Source organism: Micromys minutus, assembly GCF_963924665.1.
Source record: "Micromys minutus genome assembly, chromosome: 4".
Taxonomy (NCBI): Eukaryota; Metazoa; Chordata; class Mammalia; order Rodentia; family Muridae; genus Micromys; species Micromys minutus.
The window spans coordinates 77,697,005-77,724,797 of NC_137973.1; the positions used below are offsets into that span (position 1 = coordinate 77,697,005).

Here is a 27,793-nt window from a genome sequence, read left to right on the forward strand (position 1 = left end):
GAACTCAGTGTTGGACTTCCAACTTACTAAAGGAGTTAATTTCAATCTTATTTAAGTTATTGTAGGTGTTAGAGATAGGCATGTTTCTTGGGTAATTTGATGAAGTCCGCATAGCAATACCACAGCCTGCAAAGGCAACAGCAGCAACCGAAAAGGTAGATCTGCTTTCTTCCTACTATGGATGCCAAACACATGAAAGACTTGTCGCAGGCTGTAACAGAGGAAGTGTCCACTTCGAAGAAGGCTTCAACACGGGAAGGAAACGCAGGCTAGTTCAAGGATTCTGGCTGCATATTGATTACTAGCCATTACCAATAGGTTGTGAAGGCAAATTTAACAGAGAACAAGTTATCGGAGTGAAAGGAAATGCTCAGCAAAATAGGAAGGAAGTATATATAGTTAACGAAGGCACACTAGTAATGGTTTACGTACAAAACGTTAAACCGTTACTCAACCCCAGGAACACACAAGCATCTCCATAATTACTTACCCTGGTATCTCTAGCCACCAATGAGACTAAAGGATTCATAAAAACAAAGAGCTGAAGTAGCCTTTTCTGAATATACACCTCTCTCTTTCTTAGAAAATTCTCCTGAGGCTTCCATGATCAAACACGGCATTTGGTTGCACCGGATAAGCACAGATGCGGCAGAGAACACTAGCCGCTGTCAATCCAGGAAATGGCACTCAGAGATACCGGGAGAACATTAGATCTGGAAGACAGATGTTGTATGTAACATTATTAAGTTGAGTTTGGTACGAAAGGTATAGGCCGCAGAATAACAAAACTACAAACACCTGTCATCTTCTAGGTCAGAAATGATAGTGTTATAAACATGTCAACTCTCCAAAAATTATACACAAATATAATGCAGCTTTAAGCACTATTTTCCTTTTACATAAAGCACTGTACTCGTAAAGAGTGATTCAGGGGTAAAGGTGCTCATTGGGTAAAGAAAGGTACTTGCTATGAATCCTGCTGACCTAAGTTTGACACCTAGGGCCACATGCTGGAAGGAGAAAATCACTCTCTTATCCTGTCCTCTGACCTCCATATGGGCGCTGTGTCATGCATATATAAACAACTGTAATAAAAACGAGGAAAAGAGCACTGAAAGTTGTCCTGTGCACAGTAGGTACATTTCTGTACAGTGACTGGGGGATTTATATATCGTAGGTTTAAAATAACCATTCCCTGCTTAGTTAATGGTTGGGCTAAAAAGTTAAATCCAGAAGACTGGAGAGAGGGGCTGAGGTGCCGGAGATGGAGACAATGGAGGGGAGACAGAGGAGGTTCAAGAAAGAGGGGGAGATGGAGGAAGGGCGGGTGCTTTCTATTGTTCTGTCTTTGGTCAAGCTGCTTGTGTCCTAGCACCAACTATGGAGTGTCCTGAAACAAAGGTTCCAGATTCCTCCCCGAGTTACAGAGACAAGCTGCAAATCACTTTCAGGAATCACTGGCTGGCTACATGCTCAGCCATCATTCACTTCAGACTCCCAGAGCATCAACAGCGGTCCCCAGGAGAGGGTTAGCATCTAATCCTCACACGTGAGAAATGACTCATCTCTCTTCGGAATTAGCCGTGCGCATAGATGTCAAACTAAGTCTGACTGGGCACACGGGTGCAAACCTATATTCCCAACACTTGGTAGGCTGTCAGGATTCACAGCAAGACTGTGTCAAGGCACCAAAAATAAACACAGAAGCACGAAACAGATTTCCCACTGCAGACAGGCATGAGATGCATGGCTTGCTGAGTGGCTGACTACCACAAGGGTGGGGTGTGATGCCAGGCACTGGCTCAAGTTTGAAAGCAGCTTTTTGCTAACGCTGCCATTTTAACTAACGGCTTCATTGTCTCTGTGATGGAGCTGGTAGATATACTAATGATTTACTACGTACTAGCTCAAGGCAGACTAGGAGAATATACACAAGTCACATCCTCAACGTTGGCCTAATCTGACACATATTAGCACCCGAGTGAATGTGCTGCGACAACCCTTCTGCACTGAGCAGCTTAGCACAACTTATTTTCCTCTAAGGCAGCAAGCACCATTCCTACCTTTCTTAGTATCATTTCAGGGCAACACGTTTAAAGATTCCTAGGTCATCTTAGTGAATACAAACGAATTTGCCTCAATAACCAGCATGTAGATAAAGTTTCAAGCAACCTTGGATGATAACTATCCTTCCCACAGTCCTTTCATTCACCTCAAAAAAATCTTCTTTCTCCCCACATCTGACCTGTCTTCTGTCATGAGGGTTAGAGAAATAGTGCATAGATCCAAAACCTCATACACTCATCTTAGAACATGATTCTTCCCCTCTATGGCCCTAGTATACCCTTAGGTTTTCAAGACATTGAAAGGTCTGTGACACCCCACCCCCTTCACTTTAACAACTTTTCAAGTTGTCATAAACATTTCCTTTTCTTCATCGGGAAACATATGTGCTAAGAACATCAACTCACAAATAGGTGGCTACAGAGGACACAAGACCATCAAGTCTCAAGACATCCATAGGCCATATCCCCCTTTTCTGTATCTATTTCTATCTTCAGCCATCTTTTGAAATCTTGTCTACCCTTATTACTGCTACCTTCAACAGGGAAACAATTGAATGTGGAGAGAGCGGCACATATCTGAGGCTGATTCTATGTGCCCCGTGATGAACCGTTGGTGTCTCTAAGGAGCCAGCTCTCTGGGCTCCCCAGCAACGCAGGGCTCTAGGGATATGTGCTATGCTCACGCTGACGTGCGAACACCAGCATGCATGTACCTTATCCCAATAGCCTACCATACAGAAAAGCAGCAACTTCTGCTCCTGAGTTCTCTTGCTTGAGATCGGAAGAATGGTGGCCTGAAATGTACATGTAGTGTGAGGTGTGCACAGGGCAGTCATAGTCGAGGACGGGCAGCATGGTCCTCACCCTCACGGGAATGCTCCACTGAGCTTCTGACCCTGTTGCCCTAACTCTTCCGGGGAAAGTCCATTTTCTCCTTTCTGGTCCACTTTTCTACATCAGGGTGATGTCATGTCAGATACTCAAATACCTCTTCTCCATCATAAGACTCAGTTTTCACAAAGGTCAAACTCTCACCCAGGTCCCAGTAATAGCTATGTTAAGGCTTACAGCATATTCTCCCCTCCCCCACCCCTGGAGTATTAAATCCAGACGTCAGCGTCGGTTTTGCATCGTTTAAAACCCCATTTTAAAAACCAGGAACATTTCCATCTCAGTAAAGTAGGGAGTAGAGGCTAGAATTGAAAATACTTCTGCTGTGATGTTCCTGTAAATGCTCAATTTATGTTGGCTTATCCAGAAACAGTAACTTAAAGTGAAATTTCATTTCATTTGGGGTACACTAAGCACCCCACCCTAGTCACATTTTATAGGTAACTGCCAATTTCCTTCTAGATGGAGAGCCAAACAGTTCTTTGTTAACCACTGTGCTCCAGAAACGGATGTGAGTCTAGCAGGGACAGGGGCAGGAAAACCAGGGAAGTCAAAGAAATTTCACACTTATGCACTTTTCCCAGTCCTGTGAGGTTCATTTCATGGAAGATGACGATTATCTCTGAGTTACCAAGACAGTAATGTCTGAACTCATGAATAAGAAACCACAACTATTCTTGAATTACTTCTGGATTCTTTCATAGATCTGTTCAAAGTGTCCACACCTTCAATCTACATTTTCCAACTTCCGCCTAGAGAATTTTGTCAGCAGGCTCTCACCTCAGACAGACAACAACCTGTTGGGTGGGTGCTCACTTGATCTTACTGTCTAACTTTCAGGTTCACATTTGATGCCCTCTTATTAGTAACTAAAAAATAAAAAATCAGAAGAGCCCTTTTGCGAGATCCAAGGCACCCCTCTGTGATGAGTTGACGAATGGGCTTGGCACCTGGCGGTCTAGGTCACAGCATGATGAAGGAGGTGGTTCAGAAAGGTGTCAGGCCAGCTCCCCTAGCACCCCCTTAGGAGGGGACGCCACCCTGGAGCTAGCGTTGCTAGGTCCTCTGTTAAAGGCGTTCTGAAAGCTCCCTGAGCGGGACCAAGAATAAGGCGGGGTGAGGGGTGCCCTGGAAAGCCCAGTTCATCTTTCTGTACACCTAGATGAAAAGCCACGGGGCCGGGAGGTTCCTAGTTCTCGGGGCGACGTGCGGTCAGAGGTTTTTCTTGGTTTCTTCTGCCCGTCGCCAGCCCTCCCGAAGTCCTGGTGCTCGCATCTCCAAGCACGACGCGCACCCCTGGGCGCAGCGGGCAAATGGTCTGGCCCATCGGTAGCTACCACCCCTTTGGGCACGACAGCTGTTCCAGCTGCTCCTAGTCGGGTCGGGCTTCCGAGCTCTGAACCGTGGCTGCCCCGGGCGGTGGGCGAGCTGAGGTGATCCCAGGACAAGCCGCCGGGTGGGCCGACCGGGGAGCCTCCAGCCGCTGGCGGGGAGTGTGGGCCACCGAAGGACCGGCCACTGGATCCAGCCAGAGAGGTCCCTCAGCTGTGAGTACCTGCCCTTGCTCCCGCCCCTCTCCACCACACCCCAGGTCGTGGTGCCCATTTCCTCCTGTTGGTCCCTGTCCTGGAGGCGTGCCAAGGTGGAAACTGTGAGGAGGGCATCTGCTGCCTGGCTCATGATTCAGCATCATTGGCGCCCAGTGGTTTGGGTAGAAGGAGGGGGGGACTGGACCGGTTTATTTATGGGGGTCCCACTTCTGTTTCTAGACCCGCTTTGGCACAGTGAAGGGGGCAGAGCTCCCACTACCCCTCTGGGTTGATTTTATTAAGATACTGTGTCCCCAGCCCCAGTGTCTACCTCCTTGAGCAAAACATGTTGTGTATTCTTGAAAGTGTGTCAGTGAGTCTCCCCCCCACCTCCCTTTCTCCACTTCTCATCCCATTAGAAATCCACTTTATCTGATATCAAAACATCCCCCCAAACGACATTTATTTTTTTGTAGAACTTGTCTTATTTTCACCATTAGTTTGACTGATTCAAAAAAAAAAGATGTATAGGAATTATGAATAATAACATTGTATTTTAGGCGTGTGTGTGTGTGTGTGTGTGTGTGTGTGTGTGTGTGTGTGTGCAATCGAGTTAAATTATCCATCAAACTCACAGCCAGTTCTGAAAAGGAACAGAGATCTTAAATCACAATCTCAAGGTCACAGAACAAGAATTTGAATCCAGGTCTCCCTCATTCCAACATCTATGGCCCACTGACTGTATCAGTCAGTCTTGGGCCCACTTATGCACGATTAGATATCAAGTATCATCTTAATTTTCCATGGAGTAATCTCAAACACTAGCAACCTGTAAACTTTCTGCAAATTATGCTGCACATGGGAGCGACCCTGTGAGAAAACATGCATTTCCTTCGCATCTAACAAAAATGTCTATTTGGCAAACACTGGGAGAGCTGGACCTGAACCAGAGATGCCCAGCCTGATTTTGGGTGTGGATACATGCTGGATGCGGAGAGTCTTGGGAGAATCGATTACCCTCACAGTAAACAACCTCGAAATCGCTACCTAATCTTTGGGTAACATTCAAAGGAAGAAGAGTGATCTAGTTTATGAGATGTGAGACTGAATCACACACAGCAGGGTGATAAATAAACCAAGACCCAAGTAATGCTATTTGGCTGTCACAACTTTGTGACTTGGTATAGCAGGGGACAGTTTATAGGTTAAAGAGCTAAACTATAGAGAAAGTCTGAGGTCATCCAGTAAGTGCAAGCACACAACACGCACTTAGTCTTAAGTGCTACCTCACTTACTAAATAAAACATGTATGTGTTACAGTAAGATGGTGTCGTGAACAGTGGGAAATGGGTTTGTTAATTGATTCCCTGCCTGTCAGAGTCAGTAGTCCTATTGACCTTGTATGCTCCTGCAGAAATGGTGGACAGTGGGTCTTTCTTTCTGCTCTGGCAGGTCCTTTGGCCTGCTTTCATTCCTGATTTATGGATCTTCTCTTAAGATACACAACTCTGTGGATGTCCTGGGTGTCAGGTTGCTAATGTACAGATGGGGTTTATTTCTAAGTCCTGGCAGAGTATTTGGTGGTTTAGTCCATCTCTTCTGAAACTCTAGACCGTTGATCTGGAGAGTTCTGTTTATGGTTAAAGGGGACATTAATAGACTAAAGCCCACAGCCTAAGTAAGGACATAATGTGGAGACAGAGACTTATATATCTGTTGTTCAGACAAAACCTGCAGGTGAAGCGGGACACTGTGTGTGGTCTTGTGATTTCTAGAAGTCCATTCCACTTGTTATTTTTATTCTGCACCTTGCTGAGGCAGATTGCAACCCAATCTGTTTGATCCCAAGAGGAGCCTCTGGATTGATATGAATGAATAAGCAGAAATAGGTCGTTACTGCTCCAGAAGCAGAAAATGGAAAGTGCATGTCCTGCTAGTGATGTCACGGGCAGGGTTGTAGAACCGCGGGTTTCATTTGGATAATACACTAAAGGCACAGATAGGATGCCAGCCGGGCTGTAGAATTCTACTTCCTGTCTGCCTCTGTATGCATTTGGCTAGCAACTACTGAAAAACATCTACATGTATGACCTCAAGAAACCCCAGGTCTAGCTGAGAAGTATTTACTTACTCTGATATGACTAACAGAATGACACCAAGTGGGCTCAATGTCGACAGGTGATGTGACTTCAGGTGCTATAGCAATACCCAAAGAAAAGAGAAAACCCAAAGAAGTACGGTGGTTGGTCAGACGGCCACCTATCTGAAACTTGGATTGATTTCCATAGGTCTCGAAGCAGTAAGTCAAGATGTGCTAGGCTTCAGGCATGAGACCTGCTTCTGATGTGGAGGCCACGAAACTAGTAGAGAGAATTTTAATCAGAGTGACTTTCTTGCTCATGGCCACCATTTCCTTTTCCCCAGTTCCCTTGCAGAAAAATGGAATTCTCTTGGACACTAAAAGAATTATCAACTAAATGCAGAAAAAAAAAACTTCTGTGAAAATAAAATATTTCCCTTCTAATGAGAGTCCCCCTTTAAATTTGTATCCATTGTACAATTATGAACAAATTGGAAAGTATCAAAATCTAAATAGATAGTGTACTCTTACCAAGTAAAAACAACCACTGACAGCATTATTTGTGTTTGGCTTGAACTGTGATAAGTTAATTATCACTGTATTTTTTAAACTTTTACTCTCTAACACTAATTTTCACCAAATTGTAAGTGACCACTAATTTTAATGGTTGCATATCTTTCCATGAAGTAGACATACTAAAATTTCCTAATCAGTCCTCCTTGTCAATAAATTATTGATTATAATCATGACATCCTGGTGAACATTTTGATGCATAACATTTCTTTATTTTGAAGATTAATTATGTAGGCTAATGTCTCTGGAGAAAGAGTATGTGGACTCTTCAAACTGGATGATTTCAACAAGTTTTGAATGTCTCCTAAAGTTTGAATGTCCAGTTCAGGTTCAGATATTGGCTATACAATATTTGTGTGTTGTTCAAAATGAAAGTCATGTCTGCAGCTTCTCCGATCGCCCTGTTTCAGACAACTCAACTTTTCATTAGAACAATTAACTAGATCCTAAGTACCTGGAGGTAGGTAGACCTTTAGAGTTAAAGAAAGAAGACAAAATTAAAGCCAGAGAACAGATTTGACAAGAGAAAGGGGGAGTGCCCGTCCAGAGAAGAGGTACTTGTGCTAAAGGACCTTCAGCTCCCGGGGATGTGTTGTGGACCCAACACTACAACTTAACTTTCCTGAAACAGTCTCCTTCAGACTTTAGCCTCTGTTCTCCCATGTCAGATTCCCATGTCTTCAGCTTTGGTAATGCTGGGCTCGGATCGAAGCTCTCTCAGTCTATAACTTAGAGAATCTATGACCCGAGCCACACCACGCCTCTTAGCAGAAACCCCTCATGGGTATGTAGGAGACACATTTGATGGACCCCGAAGACTCCTGTTTACTCCCTGGTGAATGCTCGTCAGAGGTAACCGAGGTGACCTTCGAGCAGAGTGGTGGTTGGGAGACACATAACATGCTTGGTGTCACCACCCAACACTTAGGTTCTCACCTCATTTCTCACCAGAGGAAAAAATTCCTCTGTGGACGAGACAGTGTCTCTGTTTTTCTTCTGTCTTGAAAAGCCACATAACATTCCCTTTCTATTAAAAGTAAGACAGGAGCCCAGTGTTGAGAAGGTGCTTTAACTGGGCTCTTGACTTGATCCTCAAAGTTCTTCGTTGGACTTCCCTTGGAATCTACTTCCATCCTTCTTGCTTGGGTCATGAGCCTGCGACTCCGCGGAGGTGGTTGGCTGCCTACTGTGAGATGGTCGCTGTCACTGGTGGAAGGGAGGTCAAGGCTAAGACTGCACTGGAGGACACACGTAGGAGCTGAAGTTCGTTCTAAGACCAGTTGGTCTTGAAGCAATGAAAACCTGAGCATTGCACTGCAAACCACCTGACCTTCTTCTTAGGCCCCAAGAGATGATTTTTGATGGAAGCTAGGCTTTCAAGGATCTGAGGATTTTTAGCTGAATTTGCCTTATGGTTAGTTGAAGCTTATAAAAAAAAGTTGGCTTAAGTTCTTAGGAGCTTGCAACTCCCTTTCCTTTTAGCTCAGGCATTATTTGTCCATTATTATAGGGTGGGCTTAGCAATCTCTAAAGTGTAACTAGCTTTAACTATTCATTCCCCGTTCACCTGTTTTTCCCATTGGGCATTTATCTCTGACCACATGGCCAGCATTAGTATATACCACTAGTGACAAAGCTAAGACAATCGGCTCATTTAGACTCTAGAGCATGGGTGGGTGATGGGCTAATCCTCCTCCCTTCTCTCTCACATCTTTTATTTGAAAGCACCTGGTTGACTGGTTCTTTTTTTTTTTCTTCAGGTTTTAGAATTCAGTGGTCAAGAGCTCACTGTAGTCTTCTCTCAAGGTACCCCAAAGGTTTCTGGGATTGCTTATCCACCACCCTGTATTTAAAGCTACTGTCGATATTCAAAGCTGCCACATTGGCTGCCGATTCTAAATTGTTGGAACACCTAAGCTTCCAGCCCTATGTTCTTTTTGTCCCTCTGCCTAGCCATGTGAAACGAAACATCACATTTGACAAAGGACTATTTTTGAACAATTCTAGCTCTCTCACCCACTGCTTTGTGAAGTGTGAACTGGTACCACAGCCGATGAAAATAGCCTGGTTTCTTTTTTGAACTTTATTTTTATGTTGAAAGTTCCTTCCCCCCCCCCCCCGTTAGCATTCGAGCAGCAAAGCTGTCTCTTAAAGCAAGTGAGACATCTGTAGATTTAGGTGGTGAGGGAACAGTAATCCAGCAGCATCTCCAAGACTACTCTTTGGCTGTAGCTCATTCTATGGCTGGCTGTGGACATCCTTACAGACTCTCATTAAAGGTAATTCCATCTCTCTTTTCCGAGTATTCCTGCTTAAACTGCATGCGAAACTTAATTGGCATAGCCTTACAGTATTTACATGTAGAATACTGGTGAGAAAAACCACTGTAGGTTTGAGGTACTGCATTTTCTGGAAACATCTTAGTGCATAAATTTTGTCAAAATTAAAAGTATGCTCTTTAAAGGACCTGTTAGATAAAGCGTACGGCCGCACGTAACATCTGCAGTGATAACTGGAGAAGCCTGGTTCTTGGTTGGTGTCTGGCACAGTCTGCTGCTAGCTAGTGGCCCTGGGGTAGTCCTGGGAAGAAATAAGATAGAAACTGACCCTTTTCTGTAGTGAGTTGGTTTAATATTCATGAGCCACCCGTGAATATATTTACTTAGTTTTAGTTTTGATCACATCCACAGAATAATGAGGAGTCACACAGTCTAAAAGCCTATGATGGGAAGGTATCATTCTAACAATGTGAAAAATAGAACTAAAAAGACACAAGGCAAGCAAACACTAGTGTGCAGAGAACCAGCATATGCCGTGTTATCTTTCCCCACATCCGCTGCTAGGACTTCATATGAAACAAAGAGGATGACATCACTGGTTTGTGCTGAGAGTCTTTTAGTTGTACTTCCTCAGGGCACCTGAGAAAAACTTAACTTATTGAATCCCTGTGTGATCAATAGTTCACATTCAAACCCATTAGTTTTGCAAAGTATAAAATATCATTTCTAGAACTCGACAGAGATGGGTGGAAAGAAAACAGGCATCTTAAGTACTAAGGGAGGCTGTGAGGGAAGGAGCACTGTTTCTCAGACAGAGCTTGGGCCAGAGAGAAGGCTCATCAGGTAAAGTGCTCGCTTCACAAGCGAGAGACCCAAGTTTGAACTCTCGAACCCATGTGGTGCATGTGAGTGTGGAAGGAAAGAAATTACTTCATAGGAGTTCCTCTGATTCTACCATTTGTTCCGTGTGCATGTGTTACCTGTGTTACCTTTGTATAATAGTGTGCATTTATTTACACATACAAGCAATATATAAACGGTTTAAAAATTTTTTTTAAATTAGATTTTATATCTGAGAAAAAGCCTTTTCACTTGTCTAAAACTGATACCAAACAAACATTTGGTATAATGAAATGGTTGCTATCACATACGTTTTTGGGTTGTCATTTTATTTTTAAAACGTTTATTTGGGTGTGTTCTCAAGAGCTATTTTTAGCCCTGACTCAGTGTTAAGTATAACATGTATTCCTCATTGGTTGAGCATAGCATATGTGTTTCCATTTGGTACTTCATAAATTGTGAATGTTGTTTCTAGAGCATTCAGGGGGTAAGAATAATACAGATACAGAATGCATGAAGGTTAGAAAGCACATGGGGATAAGGAGATGGCTCAGAGGTTAAATCATTGTGCTGGTTTTCCAGAGAACCCAAATTTGTGTCCATCTCCCCCATGAGGCAGGTCACAATTGTTTATAACTCCAGCTCCAAGGAATCTAACACGTTCTTCTGCCTTCTTTGGTCACCTGATCTCATGGGCACAAACCTACACAGACACACAGATACACACACACACACACATACACACACACACACACACACACACATATGTATATATACCATATGTGTCTATGATATATATATATATATATATATATATATATATATATATATATGATTAAAAATAAAATAACATCTCAAAAACATCATAAAACCCAAAAAGTGTACCCTGTATTATTGAATATAAATTTTGGATTTTCAAAAATTAGCTGACGATACAGAAATGAATTGTTCGTCTTCTTACCTAATTGTATATCTTGTGTCAATATAAAAGTGGTTGTAGTATTTTCCACTAATAAATTACAGTAGTCACTGCTTGTCTATGATGTCATCTTTCATGGTTTCATTTATAAATGGCTAACCATGATCTAAAAAATATTAAATGGGAAGTTCTTGAAATAATAGTTCACAGTTCTGAGTAGTGTGGCTCCAAAGTGTGCAGGCAGTGGCTATGGGGACTTAGATATGACAAAAAGAAGTAGCAAAATACTCTTCCCATGGATATACTCCCAAAACTCCCAATGAGAAAGACGACAGTCATGGGCAGTTGTTACTGTAGCCTGTAGTACAATGAGACATGAAGAAACACATCTGTGTACCTTTTACAGACTGAATTGTTGGGTTGTCATATTTTACTGTTCGTTGTCATTGTTGATTTCTTTCTGTGCCTAGTTTATAAATGGAACTATCGCACATAAAACACAGACACAACACGCAGAAACATAGTATATAAGAGTTGGTTCTAGCCAAGATTTCAGGCCTTTGCTACGTGTCTGGGGAAATATGTCCTTCCTCTTTGATCTTAGCCACAGGTAGCCAACATTCTTCTTTCTGTGTCTCTGAGTTTAAATATGTTAGACTCTGATCGAATGAGACAGGATCTCGGGTGGATGGAGCCAGATGCTGTTTGCCTTTGGTATCTGTTTATCTGGACATAGTTCCCTCAGGGTTCACCTGTAGGATGTGGCAAATGTTCCTTCCATCTGAGGGCTGAGTAACAAGATAGTGTGCTGGTGGATCACATTGTTTCTCACTTGGCTCCTTCATGACCTTTGTGTCCTTTCCACTTCATGGCTCTAGCCCTACTGCTTCTGTGGATGTGGGAATCACATGTCTCTTCAAGGCTTCGCTCACACCATTGTTGAATTGTATTCACGAGCAGGATGCCTGGATCATGGGGGGGGGAGGGGTTCTACTTTGCACACTTTGAGGAACTCCCATGATGTTTTATACAGAAGTGCCAGTAGTTTGCCACCAGCACTGCACACGTGTTCTAATTACCACACGCATGCCGACACCACCTCCTTTTGGGTGTTTTGGGAAGTGATGACTCTCCCGTGGTTTTGGTTGTATTCTTCAGATGATTGGTGCTGCTGAGAATCTACCTTTCCATATGCTCAGTACATCATCTTTGGAGACATGCCTATTAAAGTCATCTTTTAAAACAGCATTAGTTACTTAAGTTTTTCGAATAGCATTTTTTTTTTTTTGATTTTCACTGTTAAGCTGTAGTTTTTATGTATACTAGCTGTTACTGTGTTCAGCAGACACTTTGCAGATATGGATTCCTATCCTGCACATCATGTTTTCCTCTGCTGTGGCCTTTCTTATTTTATATTGTCAATTTTTCTATTTTTGCTTTTCTTGCTTTACATCTATAATTGGTTTTTTTTTAGCAGTCTAAAAATTTACTGTTGGATTGTTTTAAAACTTATGTTCTTGAATTCTTTTTTCCTTACTTTAAAAAAATCTACAATATAATTTTTGTAAATTTGTGATTATGACATATACCATACCTTTTTATAAGTTAAACTTGGTGTTAGCTTTGATTGTCTGTGAAAAAATGTAAAGTTAGTTGATAACTTTACTGTATCAGTTTTTCAAATTGTGAACATGACAGATTCTCCTAGGCTGTCTTACAAGTTTGATGATACCGATTTTTCACTTTAAGTCCTTTTCTTTACCTGGAACAGATATAAATAATATCCAGTTTCAAATTTCTGTTTCTATTTTCTTGTTGTCAGTAAGTAAACATGCATTTGGTTTTGAGTCTCAATTTTGTTAGCCTTTACCTTACTGAATTTGTTTCTTGGTGATAGAATTCACAGATTTTTTTTTCATACTAAACATGATTACATCATCTGCGTAACAATTTGCCTTCCTTTCAACCTTCTTAAAACCATGGTTGGAACCTCTAGGAACCTCTGGTATTCCCTTAAGTAAAAGTGATGAGTTGACAGCATTGCCCAGCTCCCAGGGTTAAGCGGACATCATTCAGTCCTTGTTAAGTACAATGCTAGTTGTAGTGTATGTGTGTGTCTTTGTGTGTGTCTGTGTGTCTTTGTGTGTGTGTGTGTGTGTGTCTGTGTGTGTATATCTGTGTGTGTATGTCTCTGTGTGTCTTTGTATGTATATCTGTGTATGTGTGCCTATGTATGTCTCTCTCTCTGTGTGTGCATGTTTCTATGTGTTTGTCTTTGTGTATGTGTATCTGTGTGTATGTCTATGTGTGTGTCTGTGTGTGTGCACCTGTGTGTAGGTCTATGTGTGTGTATGTCTGTCTGTGTGTATCTGTGTGTTTGTCTGTGTGTGTGTGTGTGTCTGTGTGTATGTCTCTGTGTGTCTGTGTGTATGTCTGTCTGTGTGTGTCTATGTGTGTGTATGTAGTGTATGTCTGTATGTCTCTCTGTGTCTGTCTATGTGTGTGTGTATGTAGTGTGTGTCTGTGTATGTTTCTGTGTCTGTCTGCGTGTGTTGTCATCATCATCCCATTGTTTCTGTCAACCTTTCCATAAATGAAAACTGTTTATAAAATTGCTTCTGTACTGAGCATATATTTACATTCCCTTTTCATCATCACTCCCAGAAAAATGTAGAGTGACTATTTACACAGCTTTTGTGTTGTATTGTTAGGAATGTAGAGAGGGCTTAAAGAATTTGTGGGAGGACACGGGTCCAGGAAATGGGAATATGTGCAGCTTTGTGTAAGGGCTGAACAGGGATAGATGTTGTTGTTTATTGGGAGCATTGGAACCTCTGTACCTGCCGTTTCTGGAGGTCCAGGACTTTCCTCTCTGTTCCTGGTGCAATGAGACTTTTTCCATGAATGGAGGTTACAGCCATAAGCGGTGATATCTGTCTAACTGCGACACTTGGGAAGTAGAGGCAGGATTAGGAGCTCAAGGTTATCCTTGGCTATATACTGACTTTGAAGCTAGTAAGGGTTACATGGAATCCTGGCTCAAAATACAAAATGAAAACCAATTATCATTCAATGTGAGTGTATAATTTTTCTTCTCCATGATATCTATATGGTACATCATATTGATTTTTGAATAATGATTCAGCTTTATAGACATGAAATAAATATTGATTAGTCATGAGTGTGTGAACATATTATTTGCATTTATACATATGTATATACACATATTTGCTAAGTTTCATTAAGGACATTTGCATTTAAATTTATAAAGGGCTATAGTCTGTAGCTTCTTTTATTCATGTGTTTTCTTTATCTGGTTTGGTTCTATATACTAGATCATGGGTTTGGTTCTATGTACTAGATCATGGGTTTGGTTCTATGTACTAGATCATGGGTTTGGTTCTATGTACTAGATCATGGGTTTGGTTTGATGTACTAGATCATGGGTTTGGTTCTATGTACTAGATCATGGGTTTGGTTCTATGTACTAGATCATGGGTTTGGTTCTATGTACTAGATCATGGGTTTGGTTCTATGTACTAGATCATGAGTTTGGTTTGATGTACTAGATCATGGGTTTGGTTCTATGTACTAGATCATGGGTTGGGGAACTGTTTTCTCTTCTATAAGCTCACGGAACTATATAGGACATGGGCATTTCCTTTGCAGAAATTTTTAAATTAAAAAAACAACTCTAACAGTTGAAAAATGGCTCAGGTCATGCCTTTATTCTTAGAATGAGATTTGGCAGTTTGTCATTTCTAAGGAAAATTCTCTAGGTTATTGGGGTTGATGTATTCATTTGTCCCCAGATTTCCCTCACCTACTTTTCCTTTCTTGGATTTTTTTTTTCCTGCTTGCTCCAGCTTTATTTTCTCATTTTTTAAAAGTTTTTAAACAAGCTGAGGTGTAGACTTAGGACGGCTTCTTCCATCTCATGCCAGCATTTATGCTCGACACGGTTCCTCTTGACCCGGTTTTGCTTCTATTTTACAGAGTGATGTTGCATTTTATCTACAGTCTGTCCTAGATCTCTGTTGAAGAAAGCATTTCTGTTTTAACCAATGGGCTACTGAGGAACCCTTTCCCCTCCTGTGTGTGTTCTGTAAGGTTTTATTTTATTTTTTATGTACATGTGCACTTGTGGTGTGTGTGTGAGCGTGTGTGTGTGTGTGTGTGTGTGTGTGTGTGTGTGTGTGTGTACCTTTAGGGCCATTTCTTAGAGTTGGAATTACAGCAGTTGCTAGCCTTCAGATATGGCATGGGGGACTTAACCCAGATCCTTTGGAAGAACTGAACGTGCTTTTAATCTCTGAACCTGTTTTCCAGCTTCTTATTACATTTCTTAACTTAATTTTAATTAGGTCTCACGGTTTGGCCCAGGTTGGTCTTGAATTCATGGCCTTAGGTCGTCATCCCAGCCTGGTGGGGAAGAAGAGACTGACTTTTCAGTTTGGAGATTGTGCTGTTTTGGTTTCTAGCTTATTTCTTCTCCTTAGTTAAGGAATCTATTATAGTTTAAAGTATTTAAAATTTGCTTAAAAGTTGACCTTGGTTTGCAAGTCTTCCTGTGTGTATGGGTGAATATACAGTAATTCGGTAAAAGCTTGATAGGTTCTTGAAATAATGTGTATTTTCCTGGTCTGAGTAGGAGATCCTAAAGCCGGCCAGATCCTGTCAGCTAATGCACTGCCAATAGATACACTGATCCTCCTGTCTAAACTAACCCCATTGGAAGGTTATTGTTAGAAGATCTCAGTCCACTAACGACTCTTGACATACCAAACTTGTGAGTGAGTCTGATTGATTAGAACTTTTGAATTCTAAGTGAATGAGGCATGTGTTATTCGATGACTCCTGAGTGTCCTATCCCTTCTTCTTCTCCCCTGACATTTTCCAGTCTCCAGTGAGCAGTATTTCACTCCTACCTTGTGTGGTATCAATTCTGTCCTATTTCACAGGTAAACACCAGCTTGTGTGCACGCGTCTTCTGTTGCTGACTCACTGCATCTGTCTTTTCTTGCTGACTTAGTGCACCTAACACAGAGCACTCCAGCTCCGCCCGCACCTTCACTGGTGTCTTATCATTGGCTAATACCACGTTGCGTGTGTGTACTGCATTTCCTTTGTCTGAGCATCCATTGATGGACACTGTTTCCACCAGTCAGCTATTGTGAATAGTGCTGCAGTAGGTGTGAGAGCAAAGATGGCCTCAGTGCACACCGATTGAATTTCCTTTGCCTTGAACCCGGCCATGGGTTGGCTCAAGTGCCTTAAAGCTCTATCTTAGGTCTCGGTGAACTTCCAGACTGTTTTTTGAAGTATCTCTACGAATATACATTCTCGCCAGCAGTGTCAGTGTTTCTGTCTCCACGAGCTTACCGGTCCTTGTTTTTCTCTGTCTTCTGTAATAGCCATTTGTAACTGATTCAATGAGGTAGAGACTGAGTGCATTTTTCCTCTATGATAAGCAGTCTCTAGTGTGCGACTTTAGTGGATGGTCGGGAAGGCCAGTCCTTCTGGATTTTTATGAAATGATTCTACTCTGCCCATCTCATTTGCATTTTGGATTGAATTCTTGAGAGGGACCCTCTCCAGAGACGTTGTCCTCCGTATGTGGCTTCTCAACTGTTAGTGAGGAACTGGACAGATGTCCAGGGAAGAAAGAAGGGTTTTGTGGAGTCAGAATCTCCTGGGATCTCCCTCTCTGATGTGGTGGTCTATTGAACAGCTGCCTCAGATTCCATATAGATTAAGGTTACTATCATTCCTCGGTGGTGATCGGTTATACCCTTGGTAGGTGAGGTTAAAGTTCTGGAGGGCTCACCTCACAGGTTAAAAGGAGGGAAAGGGAAAAACACTGGTTTGGGGGTTGACGTTGGGCATGGTACCCAATGTATAACCTGTATATGCAGGTGATGTTGTCACACAACCCCAGGGAGAGCATGCGGAAAAGATTGCTGTGGTCAGAAAAACAAACAAGTTGCAGATAATCCTTCCTGGAATCACCCTATAACCGTGCGTTCTCTCCTGTGTGTGTGTGTGTGTGTGTGTGTGTGTGTGTGTGTGTGACATACTCAGACACTAATGGCCAAGCCAGTGCTATGAAGTGAAGTTGCACTAAGAAGGTCAGGCCAAATATTGAAACAGAATAGTGGTGTGAAATTTTACTCACGTCTGAAGATGTTTTGGTGAATTGTTTCTAGAACTTCTGGAGTTTATGCTTCTAGAAGCTCTCCCGACCCAGAAAGCCTCTTAGAGTGCTTTGGATTCCTCAAATAGATAAATACAGAGCAATATCTGTGTTCTCTGAGTTACTCTAAAGTTAAGTCTCATTTCTATTTTCTTATAATTGTATAGTTCTTTAGTGATAAATTTCAATTCTAGTTTTCAAAGTTTTTATATTCTGTAGTTAAGATTATATACATGCAGTCAATGACATTTATTAAACCACTTAAATGCAGACCACTACACTATAAAGGAGTTTATATTGATGGAAAATATAAAGTATTAAAGCCACAATACATATGTAGAAGCAAACTTCGTTTTGAATTATCAAAAGTCACAACATTTAAGTACAATTGGTAAATGGGAAAAATATGAAAAAAAAAGGCTTTACAGAGGTGAGCACACATTAGAAAAATTTTGATGGGGTTTAAAAGTCAAGATTGAGAGAGCATCAGTGTGTTTCATTTGAGTGTTTTTTTTTTTTCAGATGTTTCCCTCTTTTATTGTTCATAAGATAGGAAAAAGCCATAACTTAATTTAGTGTATCTTGGTAATTGTTTAGCAAGTGTCTGCTAAATTGAAAGCAAGTAGGAAAAGATGGATTAGAAAAGTCTATTTGTGGACTGGAGAGATGGCTCAGTGGTTAAGAGAACTGACTTTCAGAGGTCCTGAGTTCAATTCCCAGCAACCACATGATGGCTAACAACCATCTGTAATGAGATATGATGCCCCCTTCAGGTGTGTCTGAAGACAGCTACAGTGTACTCACATATAATAAATAAATAGTTTTCTTCTCAAGTTTTTTATTGGGTATTCTCTGCATTTACAATTTAGATATTATCCCTTTCCTACAGTCCTCTCCCCTCTCCCACTGCCTCCATGAAAGTGCTCCTTCTCCCAACCACCCTCTTCCACCTCAACACCTTGCCATTCCCCTACACTGGAAAAATGAGCCTTCACTGGACCAAAAGCCTCTCTTCCCATTGATGTTAGAGAATGCTATCCTCTGCTGCATATGCACCTGGGGCCATGGGTCTTTCCAAGTGAACTCAATAGTTGGTGTTTTAGTCCCTGGGAGCTGTGGTGGGTTTGGTTAGCTGATAATTTTGTTCTTCCCAATGGGGTTGCACACCCTTTCAGATCTTTCAGTCTTTTCTTTAGCTCCTTCATTGGGGTCCACATGTTCAGTCTGATAGTTAGCAGCAAGCATCCTCCTCTGTATCAGTATGGCTCTGACAGATCCTCTGAGGAGGCATCCATATCAGGTTCTTGCCAGTAAACACTACTTGGCAACAGCAATAGTGCTTGGGGTTAGTGGCTGCATATGGGATGGATCCCCAGGTGAGGCAGTCTCTGGATGATCTTTTCTGCAATCCCTTCTCCTCTATTTGTCCCTTTATTTCCTCCCATGAATGTTTTGTTCTTCATTCTAGGAAAGACTGAGGCCTCCAGTTTATGGCCTTTTTTCTCTTTGAGCTTCCTATGTTCTGTGGATGGTTTCTTGGGTATTCAGAGCTTTTGGGGCTAGTATCCGCTTATCAGTGAGTGCACACCATGAACTTTTTTTTTTTTTTTTTTTTTTTTTTTTTTTTTTTTTTTGTGACTGGGTTACTTCATTCAGGATGATAGCTTCAAGCTCCATCCATTTGCCTAGGAATTTCATGAAATCATTGTTTTTGATAGCTGAGTAGTACTCCATTGTGTAAATGTACCACAATTTCTGTATCCGTTCCCCTGTTGAAGGACATCAGGTTCTTTCCAGCTTCTTACTATTATAAATAAGGCTGCTATGAACACGGTGGAGCATGTGTTCTTGTTGTATGTTGGAGCTTTATTGGGTATATGCCCAGCAATGGTATAGCTGAGTCCTCAGGTAGTACTATGCCCAATTTTCTGAGGAACCACCAGACTGAATAAATCTTAAAAAAAAACTTATTTGCATTGAAATTCTCTAATAGGCTGGTGAGTGAGTTCCCAGGATCTCCATTTGGTAACTTATAACCTCTGCTCTCATGGAGCTGTCCAACACTCTAACAAGAGTGAGTCTCTGAGTTTCCTATTTAGAATAGGTCAGTAGAGCTCATGAGAATGAATTGATTACTATAATATGTTGCTAATATTGTTTGAACACCAGGTCTCAAGTCTTTGCTGTGTGATTGAATCACAAGAAAAGTTTGAGGAAACTTTGACCCAAGCTGAGTTCTAGACCCATTATATTAGAACATTTGAGTCTGGGACTGAGGCTTCAGGGTTTTGTTGTTGTTGTTGTTGTTTGTTTGTTTTGTTTTGTTTTGTTTTTTTCCATTCTCATAGTTGGCAAGCCTTGACTGTAATGCTTAAAGTGCAGAGTATAGTGTGAGGTGGGTATTTGACCCATATCTAGTTATCTTAGCTAAACACCAACAACATATGTAGTTCACTTTTTAGGCTGTTTACTAGTGAAGAAGACATGTTTGCTTTGTATGTTTCATTCTGCCACATATGGATAAGTGTATGGCTGCCATTAAAAGAAAACATTGCTTAGTGTTGTGGGAAGGGCTGGCTGGGACAATTAGGGGCTGAGGTGTAAATGGCATTGCTTAAAGATGGAATTGGCTTATCTTAATGTTTCTAGACTTTGCATCAGCTTTAATCAATTTTAATCAACTTTAATTAATTTTAGATTAGACCTTAAACCTTCAATATCGTCTTATAGAGTAGGCACAGTATCAGTTTGACATAGATAAATCCTTCAAATATGTAATGTTCTCCATAATAGCAAGAATATATTGATACAGTAGAGTGGAGCGTGTGTGATATTTGTGTGGAGTGGTTGGGTTGACTTCTGAGATTGTGAGAAGTATTGAAGCCAATTGTATGATGGCTTCAATAGAATTAGGCTAGAAAGGGACCAGAGGCTCTAAGAGTGATTTCAGAATTTGAACGATACCTGAACATAAGCCAGGGACAGGAAGGCTTGCCTTCTAGGTGGGGAGAATGGATGTGCAAAGTCCGCGTAAGTGGGAAGAGACAAGCGACTGGAGCACAGTGAAAGTTGTGCTAGAAGAATTCATAGTGAAATGTTTGTAGCAATTATAAGGGAGATATTGAGTTCTTGCATCTCTGCGTCATGTGGTGAATCAACAGACAATCAAGTTAAAGACCTGGCCATACTTGGAAAGCACAGGTCAAAACTAGTCTTTGTTCGACTCTTACTCCATGTAACCCTAACAGTGTGGTTGACCTCCATGAGCACCTGATGCTCTTTGCCACAGAGCCTCATAAAAGCCTGGGTGTGTTAGGTTTGGAGAGGTTGAAGTAGAAGACACTAGAGAAGGCAGGGAAGATTCATGTCTATTGCTGCCCTGTGTCATCAGGGACAGAAGCAGAACAGTGGCTGCACGGTGCACCATCCTTACCCCTAGGGCATAATGGCAATCTTAAAAATGCAGGCCATTTTCTTCTGTTGATGTCACTAACCGGAATTCAAGCAAGGACAGGGCTTCTAGGAGATATTAGCTCAGTAGCTCATTTCATGAAAGATTGATTTTAGTTTGATTTTGAGTGTTTTCATATTAGCGTTGTAAAGCCATCAAACTTATGTAAGCCAGTTAGAGTGGTGGTTATTTAAGGTGGGGTGTCTTAGTTAGTGTTTTATTGCTGTGAATGGACTCTGTGACCAAGGCAAGTCTTATAAAGGACAACATTTACTTGGGGCTGGCTTACAGGTTCAGAGGTTCAGTCCATTATCATCAAAGCAGGAGCATGGCAGCATCCAGGCAGGCATGGTACAGGAGAAGCTGAGAGTTCTACATCTTCATCTGAAGGCTGCTAGCAGAATACTGGCTTCCTGGCTGCTAGGAGGAGGGTCTTAAAGCCACAGTGACACACCTACTTTAACAGGGCTACTAAAACTAGCCTTCCAATATCTTCAACACATCTTCTAATAGTGCCACTCCCTGGGTTAAGCATGGCAGGGAGGCATCACATGGAGGAAGGATGTTAGAGTAATCGTAGATTTCCATTCTGAAGTTCTGGTGAAGAAAACAGATCATAAGCAAGCAAGTGGATAGATGTGCTTACGTTAGGAACTCAGTTAATGATCAGAGTAAGCAATGGTGCCAGCAAGGATGAGAAGCAGAAACTAGCAAGGGCCAGTTCTGGTTGTAGACAACCAGAATTGGGTGATGTGATTCATAAGTGCTGGGGCAGAGGAAAGAGTCAAGGTCACGGGCTGGTTCTGGACACTGAGTTTGCTGTGGCATTGAGAATATCCAGATGGAAATGTCTAGTAGGGACATCATATGGATAGCAGCCATTGCTACAGGAGCCGAAACATTACTTGGAGAGAAAAATTAGTTACCTACGTGAACATCACTGGCTTCCTTTCTGGGGCCTCAGGTTCATTTCTGCTTTATTTTTGGGTACCCGATAAACTGCTGCTTCCCCAGAATGGAAGAGAACTCTTTTTTCATGTTCCCGCTCTACTCTTTAAATCTCTGCATATTCAGATGCTTGTCCTCCTGCTGCTGTTAATCCCACAGAATCCCTGTTTCAAGATCAGCAAGAGCTCCTTTTCTAAGTAGGATGACTTCCTTGTTTTATTCCTTTCCTTTCCTTCCTTCCTTCCTTCCTTCCTTCCTTCCTTCCTTCCTTCCTTCCTTTCTTCCTTCCTTCTTCTTCCCTTCCTCCCTCCCTCTCTCCCTCTCTTCCTTTCTTTCTGTAAATCTCAAATGTCTTTCTACACTGCTCTTGGAAAAGCAAGGAACAAGTCCCATATCTACCCTCTTAGCAACGGGGCAAGCATACCGTGTTCTTGTTAGTTCTCTTGATGTCTATGACCTTGGGGTCTCCATAATCTTCTCCTACTGCTGATGACTGCTTGTCACAGCAGACAAGAACTTTTCATCCAGAATACACAAAGAATTCATGAGGCTCAAAACAAACCTTCCAGTTAAAAACTGGACCAAAGATGCTCTGGCATGCAAAGGGAGATTCTTGAACTGCATTACTTGGACTTAGCAGGCGCAGCATGGATAAGACCGCACAGTTCTCTGATATCCAGAATCTAAAACCCTGACACCACAAAATGCTAATGTGCAGAGCAACAGGAACGTTCAGTGATTACTGACATCAAGGAATGAAAAACCATGGTAAAAACTTATTGGCAAAATCTTCATGTAGGATTCAGTTTCTTTAAAGTAGACAAAGTATCTTTTATACCCAACTCTCTGGAAATAAACGATTAATTTACTAATCTACTAACTGCATGAATTATTCATCCATTTATGCAGGCAGAGGTTTAATCTTCTTTGGAGTATCTGATGGAGGAGGGTTATGTGTAGGGCCAGTGTTGCGTGGTACCCTCAGTGCCCTGCTCCCAGTCCCTGGTGGTGTCTTAACATGTCAATAGGCTCCTCCTGCTCTAGTGCTCGATTGTGCCTTTCTCTGCCCGAGGGTGTTTAAGGCACTCCTGGTTCTTTGCCATCCCTGGCCTCCTCTGTGCACCCCCCTTTCTGTGCTGTCCAATGGCAGGAGATGATTAATCCTCCGTTGCCCCAACAGTAACTTTCAGCTGATGGTTGGCAGTTGGTCTGTAACTATGAGCTTCATGCAGAGCGGAGGTTCCCTAGGGACCGAAGCTGTAGCTGCTTCATGACACAGCCTTTGTGGCTGCCTTTCCTTCCCCGCCTTGCTTCCCTGCACCACTTAGCAGCATTTTCTGTAACTTGCCCCTGTTGCTGGTACATGCATCCTTTCTTTTGAGGAGCATGAACTAAGACTAACTGGCAAGAAGCACTGTCTCTCATTTCTTCCAAGTTCCTACCCCCTCCTCCTTGTCTTACTCCCTTTTCCTTCTTCTCTTCCTTTTCCTTTACCTCTTCCTCCTCACCTCTCTTCTTCCTCCTCTTCCCCCCTTCCCCTTTTTCTTTCTCTGAGTACTAAGTGTGTGTCCCAGGGCCTTGTGCCCATTAAGGAATCTCTCTACTGCCACCATGTTCTAGCCCCGGTCTTATTTTGGTTTTAAAAATTTTCGAATGTCTTAATTTTCACCTACTTCCCAGTGACCTCTCAGACCTGACATGGGAAAGAAAACGCAAATCAGAACCTAAAAAACAAATTCGTTCCACATTGCTGAGGAAGGATTGTTTTCTGGGATTTCAGCAGTGTGCGGTGTGCTCTCTTTCTCTTCATATCTGATGGGAAAAAAAAAAAAAAAAAACTTTTCAGTGGACTCAGGGTGCTTGCATATTCCTCCCTTGCTCTGGCTGCAGTGGGGACAGCACTGGGCAGATATAGCTTGCATTCTAAATTCACTGGTATTTTTACACGATGACCTCAGTCTTGGCTTGTGAATCTAGAATCTGGGATCAGCTTGTTTACATTCTGATTTGCCCTGGAAGCGTTAGCCTCAGAGGTGGTTTAGCAAATACTTCAAGGACTAAAATAAACACAGAATGCTGTGACTCACAATCATAATCCTTTCAAACTCCTTAGGAATCAGTCTTCTAAAAGAAGCCAGGTTGTTCACTATTAAAACAAATCTTTATTGACACAGTTGATGACAATTCATCCTGCCATAAGATTCATGGTTATTTCATATTATTGTAACATAGTTGGATCAGAATTAGTAAATCAAAGCAAATATTAAGCTTTACAATACATTTATCCATTCGTGGAAAGATAAATATTATTTTATTTCGTATGAATCATTCTCAGCCTTGCTCAAAATAGTATCTTCTAAAACTAGTGAGAACTTTTCACAGTTCATCTTAGCAACCATATCATAACCGATGTTGACTAGATCGAGTATGTTTAGAATGTTTTCAGTTCTTATTTTCCTTTTCATTTTATTATTTTAATTTTATATGAATGAATGTTTAGCTCAAATGTGTATATTACGCACGAACATCCAAGGAACTGCTGACATTGGATATTGTCAAGTCGTGTTTCTGTTTCATTTAAGACTGTGTTCAAGTTGAGAAAAGAGAAACAGTAAAATTGAATAGAAGAATTTTGCAACTGCCATTTGGGATGATTAATGTTAAATATTTGATTCCCAGCAACCACACGGCAGCTGAACATCATATGTAACTACAGTGCCAGGGGATCCCATACTCTCTTCTTGCCTCCATGGGCACCAAACATGTATGTGGCAGACGGACATGCATCCAAGCAACATAACCCATATATAAAAATTAAAACAGACATGTATAGAGTGCTACATTGTGCAAATGTTTTTTATAGTCAAGAAAAACATCTTTAATAATTTGTTATTTATATTTTAGATTTTGATAAACACAAGTGGTCTTCTTCTGAGAATAAAAGGTTGGTTCTGAAATTAGTGTGCTCAGCCCTTATTGTGATCTTTTAGAAGAGTAAGTTGTATAGATTTTAAGTGAAATAAAATAATAAGAAAGGGCAGGAGCTGGGTATGGTGGCTTACGAATGTAATCCAGGACCTAGGAGGCTGGGGCATGACATTTGCTGCCAAGCTGAGGGTCAGCCTGGGCTACAAAGCAGAGCTGTTCACAGAAACAAAACACAAGCAACATCAGCAGCGAGTAAACATGAGGATTTTTAAAAAACAACTTTAATGCTCATGGCTAACATCCTTCCTACAAGGTATCTCCTCTTTTGGCCTACGAGAATTCCATTTAGCAATTGTGTGGACTAGGTTTATGACTTCATTAGTCCTGTTTTTCCTTGGCAACCTAAGACGGTGTCTACCTGGTAACATAACGATGGGTGAACCAGTGAGTAGGTCAGACGAGTCGGGCCCCCGACGCCAGTGTTCTAAGAATCAAGAGAAGTGGTAATACTCCAGTCCAGTATTCTAGCTGTCTATGATGGTTAATAGTGATTGTCAACTTGACAGGTTCTAGAATCACCTAAGAGACAACCCTCTAGGCTTGCTGTGAAGGACTGTCTCGATGAATTCAGGGGCAAAGGCTCACCTCAGCTGGGGGCAGCTCCATTCCAGGGACTAGGGAACGACATGGAGTTAGCTCAACACCAGTGTTGATCATTGGTTACGGATGCCATGTGACCGCTCGCTGCAGGCTCCCGTCTCGGCATAGACCATGCCCTCAGACTAGGAACTAGAATCAACTCCATCTTCTCAGCCTGGACTATGACCTCAGTGTCCTCAGGCTAGGGACCAGAATCAATTTCGTTTTCACTAAGTCGTTTCTTTCAAGTGGCTAACACGCTGTTTCTGAGTTCTCAGCCATATATTGACGTTAGTACAAATACGTCTATGTGATCTACATCTGTGTGAATATTTGAAATAAAATCCGTTTTGCCTGGTATTCAGTGGTTTCGTAATATTATCTAGTAAGTACCAAGAAGTAAACAAAATAGACGTCTGATCAGCCAGAACAACTTTCGTACTGAAAACCTGAATCTGAGTCCTGGCCGTGTGCACTGGACTCACCGTCCTTAGTCCTGTCTTCTTGGTGACTGAGGGAGGAGCAGCGGTGTTGTGAGTGAAGAGGGGAGGAAAAATGTCAGGGATGTTCACTTGGGGATGTACCCTACGCTCATTGTAACTAGTAAGATTTCAATGCATACTATCAAATTTAAAGAAAATCAAGTACTGACAAAATATATTTATATAGTTTTGTGCAAAAATGCTTTTAAAATCTGTATGTTTATCTCTGTTTTTTTTTTTAAAAAAATAAAGTTTTAAAAAAAGGGATAGTTTGAGGAATGAGCAGAAAAATAACAACAATAAAATGACATTACAAAAAAAAAAGAAGGGGTGAGAGGCACCACTCACACCTCCAGAGACGTGTGATTTCCGATTAAGGCAGCTGAGGTATTGATCTTTACACCAGCTGCCCGCTGGGTTTGTTGTAGCTGACGAGCAAAGGGCACAGCGCTGTGTCCTCCAGCACCAGTGGGCTGCCATGACTCCCACCCAGGGCCTGATGCTGATTTAACTCATGCCATGGGAGAATGGTGGTGTAGGCACTGCCTTTAGGATACAGCCAGCTCTACTCTCAGCCTAAGCTGGCCGTGCCCCTAAGCATCTTCCCTTGCATCCTGCCGGCCAGTCTTCAGGATCCTATAACAGCTGTTTTGGTGGTTTGGGGCAATTTTTTTTTAATCAATATTATTTGCTAACAGTTCATTTAGGTCCATTTTTAACGAGAATTTTAAAGCTTTGTGTTTTGAAGGAGACCTGCGTTAGAAGCTCTGTCTTGATCGTGGATGACCAACCTCCATTTTTTTAATCCCTCTGACTTGCGTGCCTGTTTACACGGTAGGAGTTGTTGGTGCTAGACTGGATGTGGGAGCTCACGGGGCGTCGGTCCCCTGGCCGCTTCAGTACCGACGTGTTAACTCTGCAGCCACAGAGCTATGCACGTGAGCTAATCCTGTCTAGGTCAGGATGTACAAGGTCCTAGCCCAGACCTGAGGTGCCACATGGGTCACACTGACATAACCTGGAGCATGCCGCCTGGTGATCGTCTCCAGTGTGAGAACCTCAGGGCTTGAAGGAAGTGTCGCCACCATCAATTTTTTTACACTTGAGATAGTGACAGCCGCTAAGATGCCGTTTTCCAGTGTGGATCAAATTGCATTGCAAGTCACGTCACTAAGTCATTCACTTGGGAAAACGAAACAGATGCTGCTTCAAACTATGCCTTTAAAAACCTTACCGTGTATTTTATACTCACTGGGAACACCGTTAAGGACACTCCACTTTATGCACTAACAAAGAAAGAGAAGTAAGAAAGACAAAGTGGTCAAGGCATTTCTTAAAAGACAACGTGTGTGTGTGTGTGTGTGTGTGTGTGTGTGTGTGTATGATTCAACCCTCATATTGTGTACCCTGGATATGAGGAGTTGATGGTGCAGCCAACACATGATGGCACATAGATTGAATCCCAGAATTTGGGAGGCTGAGGCAGGAGTGTTGCCAGTTTGACAACAGCCTGGGGGCGGGGATGCATGGCTGTATCCTAGAAGGAAGAGAAAGAAAAGAAAAATGGAAGGAAGAGAAGGAAGCAGAGAGGCAGGGGAGGGGAGTTAGTTTACTGTTTGGAACATTTCTGTGGTGTTCTTGTTCTGTGCTGGTGAGTGTTTGTCTCGGCAGCACATGATGCCCCTGCTGCTGACTTTGCTGGGTGGGAACTGGGGAAACTGTGTGTGTGTGTGTGTGTGTGTGTGTGTGTGTGAGAGAGAGAGAGAGAGAGAGAGAGAGAGAGAGAGAGAGAGAGAGACAGAGAGAGAGACAGAGAGTGGGTGAGAGAGGGGGGGGGAGAAGATGCTGACTTAAGGAATTTCCTCCTGCAATGGGAGGCCTGCCAGTCCAAAACTTGCTGACAGGCTTTGACTGGAAAGAAGCAATGTCATGGAGTTTGAATGCACACAGCTGGGATGCAGTTTTCGTCGGGGGA

General features: G+C 42.2%; 1 protein-coding gene across 3 annotated transcripts in view; it reads left to right on the plus strand.

Moving 5' to 3' along the window:
- The first annotated feature begins 4,360 nt into the window (after positions 1-4,360).
- TTLL7 (tubulin tyrosine ligase like 7) overlaps positions 4,361-27,793 on the plus strand; it is a 110,606-nt gene continuing 87,173 nt past the window's right edge. For 2 of the 3 annotated variants that reach the window (XM_080915207.1, XM_080915205.1), the window contains exon 1: positions 4,361-4,504. The gene's annotated coding sequence lies outside the window, so the exon portion shown is untranslated. Of the gene's footprint in view, positions 4,505-9,208; positions 9,419-27,793 lie in introns of those variants that run through there. The other variant, XM_080915206.1, reaches the window with a different exon arrangement.